Here is a 9,121-nt window from a genome sequence, read left to right as displayed (position 1 = left end):
ACAGGGAAACTGGGTCCTGTGTGTCCACTAATGTTTACATACATCTCTCTCCTGTCAACAATAACATCCTGCACTGACTGACTTGCCTGTCAGTCCCATGTGTGTAGCTTGGTGCTTGCTGTATGGGTTGGCTTACTCATCTTACATTGGTTTCCTAGTATGTCTTTTTCTGAAATTCAAGAGTTAGCTCAAAGCACCGGAGAAGGGGTAGATTTGTGAACCCCTCTCCACAGATTGACATGTGTGCAGTGGCACACACCCAGAGAGACAATTCAACATCCCTACAGTATCTGGCAGGAATTCCTCTTTCTTTTCCTCACTGATCCCCTTGAGTTTCCTGCTGCCAGTTCTCCCCACCAGAAGAATGTGAGTGTCAATTATAATGTCAGAGGCTGCAGGAGAAGATGCTGGTTGCTGCTGTATGAGTAAAACCAACCAAGTGTCCGAGTTTTTGTTTAAGCAACAGGATCTGACAAAAAGTGAACAGAGGTTTTTTCTGAGCCTGAGATGAACTAGGGAACCATTCACACTCCCCTAAGCGTAGAAACTCAACAGTTTCCATAGGCATGTTGAAGTCCAGCCCTATCCTGGGAAAGTGACCTCTTTTTGCAGAGTAGGATTTCTCCACTGAAATAATTCCTGAGCAAATCAGTGTCTCTTTAAAAGAGGTTGAAAGCACAGGCCAACCAGGAGAAGACACAGTATTCCCCATGTTGAGTGAGGTTACCATGGCAGAGTCCCACTGCTAGAGTCAAATTTTTCTGCTTCCCAGAAAGGTCTGTTATTTAAGTTTCCTTATATATCTCTCAGAAAAGGGTGCTGTTAGGTAACAAAAATCTGTCAATTTCTCTATGGCTTGATCAGTGGTAGACCAAAGACAAGGATTATTACATGGATGGATGCTTTGTCAGGGTTATGAACCAACCTACACAGATTAATTTTATGGTTTAGACTTCTTGTGGTTGCCATTTTATCAGTCACTGTAATCATACAGCAGGCTCACACTTCATCTCTGAAGAATGAAACATTTTAGATGATGAAATGGTATTAGTAACTTGACATCGCTGTGGGATAAGATCTTTAAAAAAGAATGTGCCTGTACCTTATGCATACGCAAACAAATGTCCATAATTGGCTTTGGACAAAGAGTGAAGGAAGGGCTAGTATGGAAAGCTGCAGGACAACTGCCAGGGGAGCTTACAAATACTAGCTGGAGTCTATAGAGTAGAGAGAGGATAAAACATGATGGTACATGATGGGATGTTGCACAAAAGGAAAAGAAATGTGAGAAGGCAATAGTGAAAAGAGAAGTTGGAAGAAAAGAGAACCACTGGAGAAGGGAGAAGAGAGCAGCAGGCAGCAGAGGCATGGCATTTAGTAAAAAATATAGAGATAGCAAGTACAGGAAGGAAATATTTTAGCACTGTAGGAGGATAAGCTTGCAGGCAACTTCTTTTTATTTCCTCTGACAGAAGTAGGCCCTCACGCTTTATAGAACAAGCAAAGCTCTCTCTGGTGGCATCTCTTACACCAGCTAACTGAACTTTCTCCTTCAAATGCAACTATTATAACCACGGCTGCCCTCCCTGTCATGGAGGATGAGCATGGTTGGAAGCATTTTGTGAAAGTCACTTTCGGTGGGACAAAGTTCCCAACACCTAGGGCCAGGAGACCAATCTGAAGCATTTTCTTCTTGAACAGTTTAACCTCAACTTTTTTTTTTTTAACAAAAATGTGTGTTTAAAGAGGAATCCACTGTTCAGTATTTCACTTAGTAGCTCTGAAATGAGACGATATTCCGGCTATCTGCAGGGATGTATTTGCAGAGGTTTCATCATCAGCAAACAATACTTGGTAGGCTCACAGTGTAAAATAGAGACTTATTATTTCCAATCTGTTTTGCCATTTAGCATTTGTTCATCTTACACTGACACTTCAAGCTGGCTTGTGATTAGCTTAGTGTGACTGAGAGATTGCTCACATCATCAGTCAGAGCTCAGGCTCACAGTCCTGGGATGAAGCTGCAGGTCAAATCCACACTAAACGCTTGTACTGTCATAACAGTCTGGTGACCATCGGAAAACTCTTTCTTTCTTCTTTCTTTCTTTCTTTCTTTCTTTTTTTCTTTCTTTGCTCAGTTCTCCTTGGTCACAGGTTCACGTCATAATAAGGAAGGAAGGACAAGCTCTCATTTAAGAATTTCCATGGAAGTTTTTGCAGAGGCCATGAAAGCAGAGACATAAAGGAGAAAATCCTACAAAGTGGACAACATGCCATTTAGATGGTGGCAAGCCCATCACAAACCTGTCACAGACAGGAGAAAACCTGTGCAAATCATTGGGCACCTTCTTCTGGTGAAGAGATAGAAAATGCCTGTCCTTCAGTTTCTATCACTGTCTGGCTGCCATGAGAGTTCCTCTGAGCCGTAAGAAATCATTATAACAAATCATTATCACATTGCTTTAATTTATGCAACCAGCAAGAATGTAGAATTATGAGGCAAATATGTAGAAACACCCCACTCATCTCCCTCAGAGAAGGTTGCATGTAAAGACCTATAGCAAAGTCAGGGTTTCCAGAACGACAACTCATCTTTATAAGAAAAGGAAAGGATTTAGATAGTTGGTTTCCCGACCACCACCATCATAAATACTGCTTGTATTTAGTCTAAAGCTCCTTCAGCCAGGGGTCCCACAGTGTATAAGAGGAATATGACCATTCAGTTGATAGATGCAGAATCATGCCTTGGATTTCCCTGGATCCAGATACTTTAAGGATTTTTAATGTAGTAGTTTCCACTGAATTGATGACGTTTCCTTCCACTGCAGTAGCTGGAAAGTGCTGTTGCCAAAAAACTCACTACTGTGAAAGTATGGAAAATCTGATGCTTTTGTGAGGTGCATTAAGGAGCTTTGAAATGTGAGTTACAAGAAACCTAATTAATACGTAAGGCACACACTGTGTTAAAAACAAGGGAGGTGTTATGAGGTATTAAAAAAATTTGTTTTCTTGAACTAAGAGGCCTCAATAGGTAATCAAGGTCCTCTCATAGATCAGACAGGGCTGCCTCTACCCTTATTTTGACCACAAGTGCCAAAGGTGAAATGACAATCTTTGACTGCTTATTTAAGGGAACAAGGCTGCACGTTAGTTGTCCTGCTAGTGCTTCTCAACCAAACCACTGTACACCTAACTACATGATTCCATGCCTCTGTTCCCTGTTGCAACAGCACACTTCTTAATAAAACAGGGTATCATAGGCTTCATTTATTCATCTGTGGCAACAACTTTGAGATCACAGAATCACAGAAAGGTTGAGGTTGGCAGGGACCTCTGGAGGTCATCTTGCCTAGCCTCCCTGCTCAAATAGGGCCATGGCTCAGATGCTCAGATGGTGGGGACTATACAGTAAGCTAAATTGGTTCTATCTAATCATCATTTTCAAATAGGAAATAGTTTCAGGTTGAGGCTCATTGTTCTTGAAACGCAGATGAACACATGCCATCCTCTCCCCCTCCCGCCTCCACTCAGACCCAAAACTGGTATCAGAACTGGCAGCTGCCTTTATATTTTTCTTTTGTTCTTCATTCATGAGCAACACGGCTAACAATGACTTTGAGAGAGAAAAGATATGAATATCACATTTCATCAGATGAACCCTCTCTACCTTCACATTTTAAAATACTTTGGACCAGCTTCATTAGAAAGGGTTAATCCTTGAGCCCAGAGACCAAAAGGTAACTCACTCACTCCCACCTCACTCTATCCCCATCCACGGAGGAGCGGGACTGCAGATGTCAAGGGTGAAGGGTGCCAGGAGGAGCACCCCAATCTCTGGTCCCATTCCAGATGGTGCCCACCTGCCATGGCATCCAATACTCCTGAGCCATGCTCAGCTTGGTCTGACCAAGGAGGAAACCAGCATTGCAGGAGCATGGGCAGAGGTGTTTGTGCTTCTCCTGGTACCATCAAAGACACCCAACTGCCACAAACCCTGCTTTCTGTGGAAGCTCAGTGAGGTGCAGACAGAAAGTCACTTCAGGCTCTGGCAGACTCTCTTGGCCCATGAACTGTATGACGGAGGCCAGGCTGGTTGGACCATCCTGTCCTTGTGCCTTGTCTGCATGCTGGCAGCGGGAGTGTTTTGGTTGGGTTGGGCCCCTGCACAGGGTCACAGAGCTAGCAGCCATCTCAGATCACCCACATCCTAAATCATTCAAGGCTGGTTCTCTCCCTCTCACACAGTAACTAGATTGGTAGATTGAGATTTAATTAAAAATGATCAGCTATTGCAAGGACAGGCTTTTTCAATTTTTTTTTCTTTCCCCAGGCACTTGGTTTGCATGTTTACTGTGCTAAAAACAGTTACGAGCAATCTGGATAGCCCTCTGTTAGCTGTGATGAAAACATTCTCCAGTATATCTGATGGTGCCTGCCAGTGAAGAGGCCCAAAAAACACTGAAGCTCGATGGGGAATAAGCCTTGCTTTCTAAAATGACACACTGAAGACCCGATGCTGGCTTTCACCTGGGGTCAGTGCTGTGACACCATCCCTGGTAGGGACTCTGGCTTGTTCATGGTGAGATCCCTTTGATGATTCTGACAGCCATGACGCAGGCATTGATGCCTGTGGGCTGCAGTGGGATACACCCTGTGCCCATCTTCCCTCCAACACAGCACACTGCTCACAGAGCTGTTTTAGACATAGATGTGGATGGCATGGAGATCGCTGTCAGGGCCTGATGCTCTTGGGGGTAACTGCCACATTCAGCAGGGAGAATAACATAACTCCTTACAATCCCTTGCCTTCAGTGAGCTTGGGCACACAAAAACAAGCTTATACTCAAAATCTTTGCAGAAATATTAGCCTGGAAGCAAATCGATTTAGGACACAGTAGCAGCTCAGAACTCTCAAAACAGACGTGCCCTTTGCCTCAGAAATGACTGACTCCCTTGCAGGACACAGCTGAGGACCACTGGCCATTCAGCAGCAGTGCAGTGCCATGGCCATGCCCAGCTCTCCTTCCCCTCACTTCACTCTACAGGGCACCTCATGGCACCTTGTTCCAGAGGCAGTTCCAGAACCCTTTCCCTGGCTGCAAAGCTGTTTTCTGCTCCTGCATGCCACTGCTCATTCCCACACTTATCCTGCAGTTCATGATCTTCCCTCTTGTGCCAGTCTTCGGCCATCCGCATGCTGGGTCAGTGTTAAAAATTTCTCAGTAAAGAGTTGCACTGACCTCAGTGGTCAAACGGGAGCATTCCTGCAAGCAGGGCTGGCAAAAAGAGGAGAAAGTTCATCTCTCCCTTTTAGTGGTAAGGAATTCATGTATTATCAACTCAGTGCTCCCAAAAGTCCTTCTGGTTTACTTACATACCTCTACTGAAAATGAATTGTCCTTCCTTCCTGCCTCACACACAGTATGAACATACATGCACATACTCACACACAAATATAAACATTCAGTTAATCTCATGGTTAATATTTTTTTTTAGGCGCTAGTGAGCTGTAGTGAGTCAGAGCATTCCCAAAGCAAAGCTGCTTTATTACCAATTTTTAAAATGCCTCTGTCCATCATTATCAAATATCTTAAATACCCATGTTCAACAGCATTCTGCTGGTACTTACATTATGAGTCACTGGGTAATTTAGCCCTGTGAGTGAGATTGTAAACTGTTCTCCCCCTGCCTTTTCCAGAGAGGAGATGCCAGTGGGGGACCTTCATTAATATTCACTGTAATGTACATCTGTTTGTCCCCTCAGCCACTGTATGAAAATACACAAGGAGAGGGGGAAGGGCAGAGGGAGAGCTTCAAAATGTTTGTAGCTAAGGCAGGAGCCAGGGATGCACCCCAGCTGTGTCTGTCAGTCTGACAAGGACAGCAAACATTTACTATCTCTGTGAGCCATTCTTTGTGGCTTTATAAACATTGAGGCATTTGAAGTAAGAAAGGCACTAATTCTGGCTGAGGAATAATAGCAGAGCTCAGGTTGATAATGCTGCTCCAACTGTTCAGTGTTAGGGCTGGATCTTGGGTGTGGATGCAAGTGACCCACTTAAGATTTTTTGTTGCTGTGGTTCAGAAAACCTCACCATCTACCTTCTGTCCCATTGAGACTCAGCTACGACAGAGTCATACTTCATATTCATCTATAGGAACATCTGGCCCATGTCTAACATTTAATTTCCACACCATTAGAGTCAAACAATACGTGTACATCAGTAGATAATGTAATGCATTATCACGCAAGGCAGAGAGCAGCAATTTATTAGCCTAATTTAAAATAGCCTTCAGCAAAAAATAGTGCATCTTAATTCACGGATCTGAAAGGAATGACATATTTTCCTGCAAAATGCAAAGGTATGAACAGAGACATGCTTTTCCACAGTGGTGCATATATTATTTCTTTTTCTTGTAAATCCTTTAAAAGGTGAAATATCAGTTCTTGGTCCAAAAAAAAAAAAAAAAGATAAAAAAGGAAAAGTTCAAAACCGAGGTACATCCATAATAATACAAAAGGAGAGATCTTACCAAGGGGACAAAAGAGAAAAAGCTGCCCCAGAACACAAGCAAAAGTGACCTTTCCTTTACAGTGAAGTTGTGATCTGAATGTGAAGATCACTCAGACTTCTCAAGCTCATATTTCAACAAATCCAGGTACCTCAAGTGCACATCAAGCATTTCCTCCCTTTTTTTTTTAATCTATTTCTTTAATCTGTCTTTTCCAATAAGGGACATTCTGTAGATAGGACCAAAAATATCAAAACAAATTAGAGACCTTTGCTGACCTAGCAAAATGAGTCACTTTTCACAAGCCTTTGATTAAAGGCCATAACTTCCTTCTAGCGGGAAATTAACTTCCCAAATGGCAGAGCAACACCAGGCTTATGTGACACCCAAAGTTCAGTTCTCTGAAGCAGGATAAATTCTCTCACTTCTGGTTAATAAATACATCATGGGCTCTGACAATACTGCTCAGCTCCTATCTCTAATGTACTCAAAGTTTACAGCTGTCTGAAGCTGAGATTTGTATTTGGCAGCATTTCTGGCTAACCTATTTTTATTTATCGTCAAAATGCCATTGAAAAAATACATAAGCAAGGGCCTTGGAGCAAAGACTAACCTAATAAATTCTGAATTGTTTTTCCCACAGTGGAACTACTGCTAGGAGAAGTAGGGGGTTGCCGTGTTGCACCTGGGATACAGTCTGGAGGTAGGAGAGTGCCCATTCCCTCAGCAGCACTTTAGAAGAAACCGGAATTATGTGGGCAGCTCAATCCTGCTGGCACGTGTCAGGTGCTTTGAGAGCTTCTTGGTAGACTTAGATACGATAACCCATAGGTTTGGATTTGAACAGTTTGAGCCCTGCCAAAACTGAAACCATGCAATATTCAAAGCAGAACTTTTAGATGACCAGGAAACATTTTTAGGTAAAAATTCTTATCGAAAATATCTGTGTCAGTGCCACCCTTGTTTGACAGCACCTGAAAGGGGATTACCAAGATCTCAGCTGTGGATTTTGCCCCAGACAACATATCAATGAAAATTCCAAAAAAAAGAAGCCTTAAGGTTAGCGATTCTTTTGGCATTGTAGACAGTTATCTCCTCTTTATCGTGATGAAGTGGTCCTTTCAAGTGAGCTTCCACAGACTAGCATAGGGATGATTGGTCATGTGGATTTGTAAACATTAAAACACAGAGAAGAAAGAGAGAAATGTCAGCAATCCCAGGTTCATGTGGGAGCTCTTCTGGTCAGACAGGGGCAGGAACTGCCAGCGCACCATCTACAACATCACAACTGTTTGGAGGCCAAGTGGCTGGGCTGGGAGGGGAAGGATGACGGTGTATGAACGCACTGCATTCGGTCTGACAGTGACTCCAGGAGAGAGCTGCAAGTGCCAAGGACAATGAAACTGGAGATACAGCCCCATGCAGAGCATCTCACAGCAAAACTGTGGCAAGGCATGCCTATTAGCAGTGGCAAGGGGAATTCTGGAGCTGAAGCTGAAAAATGGATGTGTTTGACTGAGTTAAACAATTGTTTAATGAGAGAGTTTCCTGCTTGGAGAAGGGCTGATATTCTTGTACTAATAAAAACATCCTGCTACTGACTTAAAACATGAAAAGAGACAAGAACAGACAGGATCCAAAATCCAGGCAGGTGACCCAACTCTGCAGTCGAATAGATCACTGGTCTTCTGAAAAGTACTGTAAAAGCAGAAGGTCTAGGGGATTTAGAAAGAGTCACACCTGACAAGTGTCAACAGATAGAGAAAAACAGTAAATCTTACACCAAACAAAACTCATCTCATCCAAATGGCTGGTGCACTGGAAGGCTTCATCTGGATTGTTCACTAGCTGGCTGCAGTACAGCTCCATGGCTTGGGGTCGATGGAGTAGGAGTGCAGTGTTAAAGAAGGGAATGATGGCACACTAGCAAAAGACTTTGGCTCCCCATCTCAGCTGGAAGAGAAGGGGAGAGTCTTCTGTCCACCTGACCCCGTGGTATATAACACGACCTGGAATAAAACTGGTGTATCTTACCTGACCTTCTATTTACTGTCTCTTTAATAAGAGGCATCAGAACATATTCTGCTGGCAAAGTTACTACCCTTGTAAGGATGTAGCTTATGCTGAGATACCTGCATCTCTCTAGGAAGGAAATAAGACAAAGAAAAGGTGCTTGCATTAATGCTACCTCAGGGCACCAGCAAGTTACGGGTTGGTGGGTTTTACAAGACTACTTACTATGCTATTCAATTAAAAAAAAGAGCAGTTACCATAGCAACACCCACATCTAATGGCCCTTATGCTACCTCTGAGATACAAAGCACCTTCTTACAGAGATACATTGACCAATACAGCATGTCGTGGGAAGTTTTATGCTTCTAGCAATGGTTTAAGGGGGAGAATGTGCGTTCCAATAACCAGACATATTTATATCCCCAGGTTGCAATATTAATTTATAACAAATTGTTTTCTTTCCTTGATATCTCTTTTCTTCTCATTACCATTTCTTTTTTAATAGTACCTCCATTTTTTTTCTTTCCTTCCCCCCAGATGGATGATATTTGATTAAGCACAGGATGAGATTTGCATATGGGAGCTCTGGGATATG

The sequence above is a fragment of the Neopelma chrysocephalum genome, unplaced genomic scaffold (genome assembly GCF_003984885.1).
Source record: "Neopelma chrysocephalum unplaced genomic scaffold, ASM398488v2 Primary Assembly neopelma1_26, whole genome shotgun sequence".
Lineage (NCBI taxonomy): Eukaryota > Metazoa > Chordata > Aves > Passeriformes > Pipridae > Neopelma > Neopelma chrysocephalum.
Note: the sequence above shows the minus strand (reverse complement) of the source record.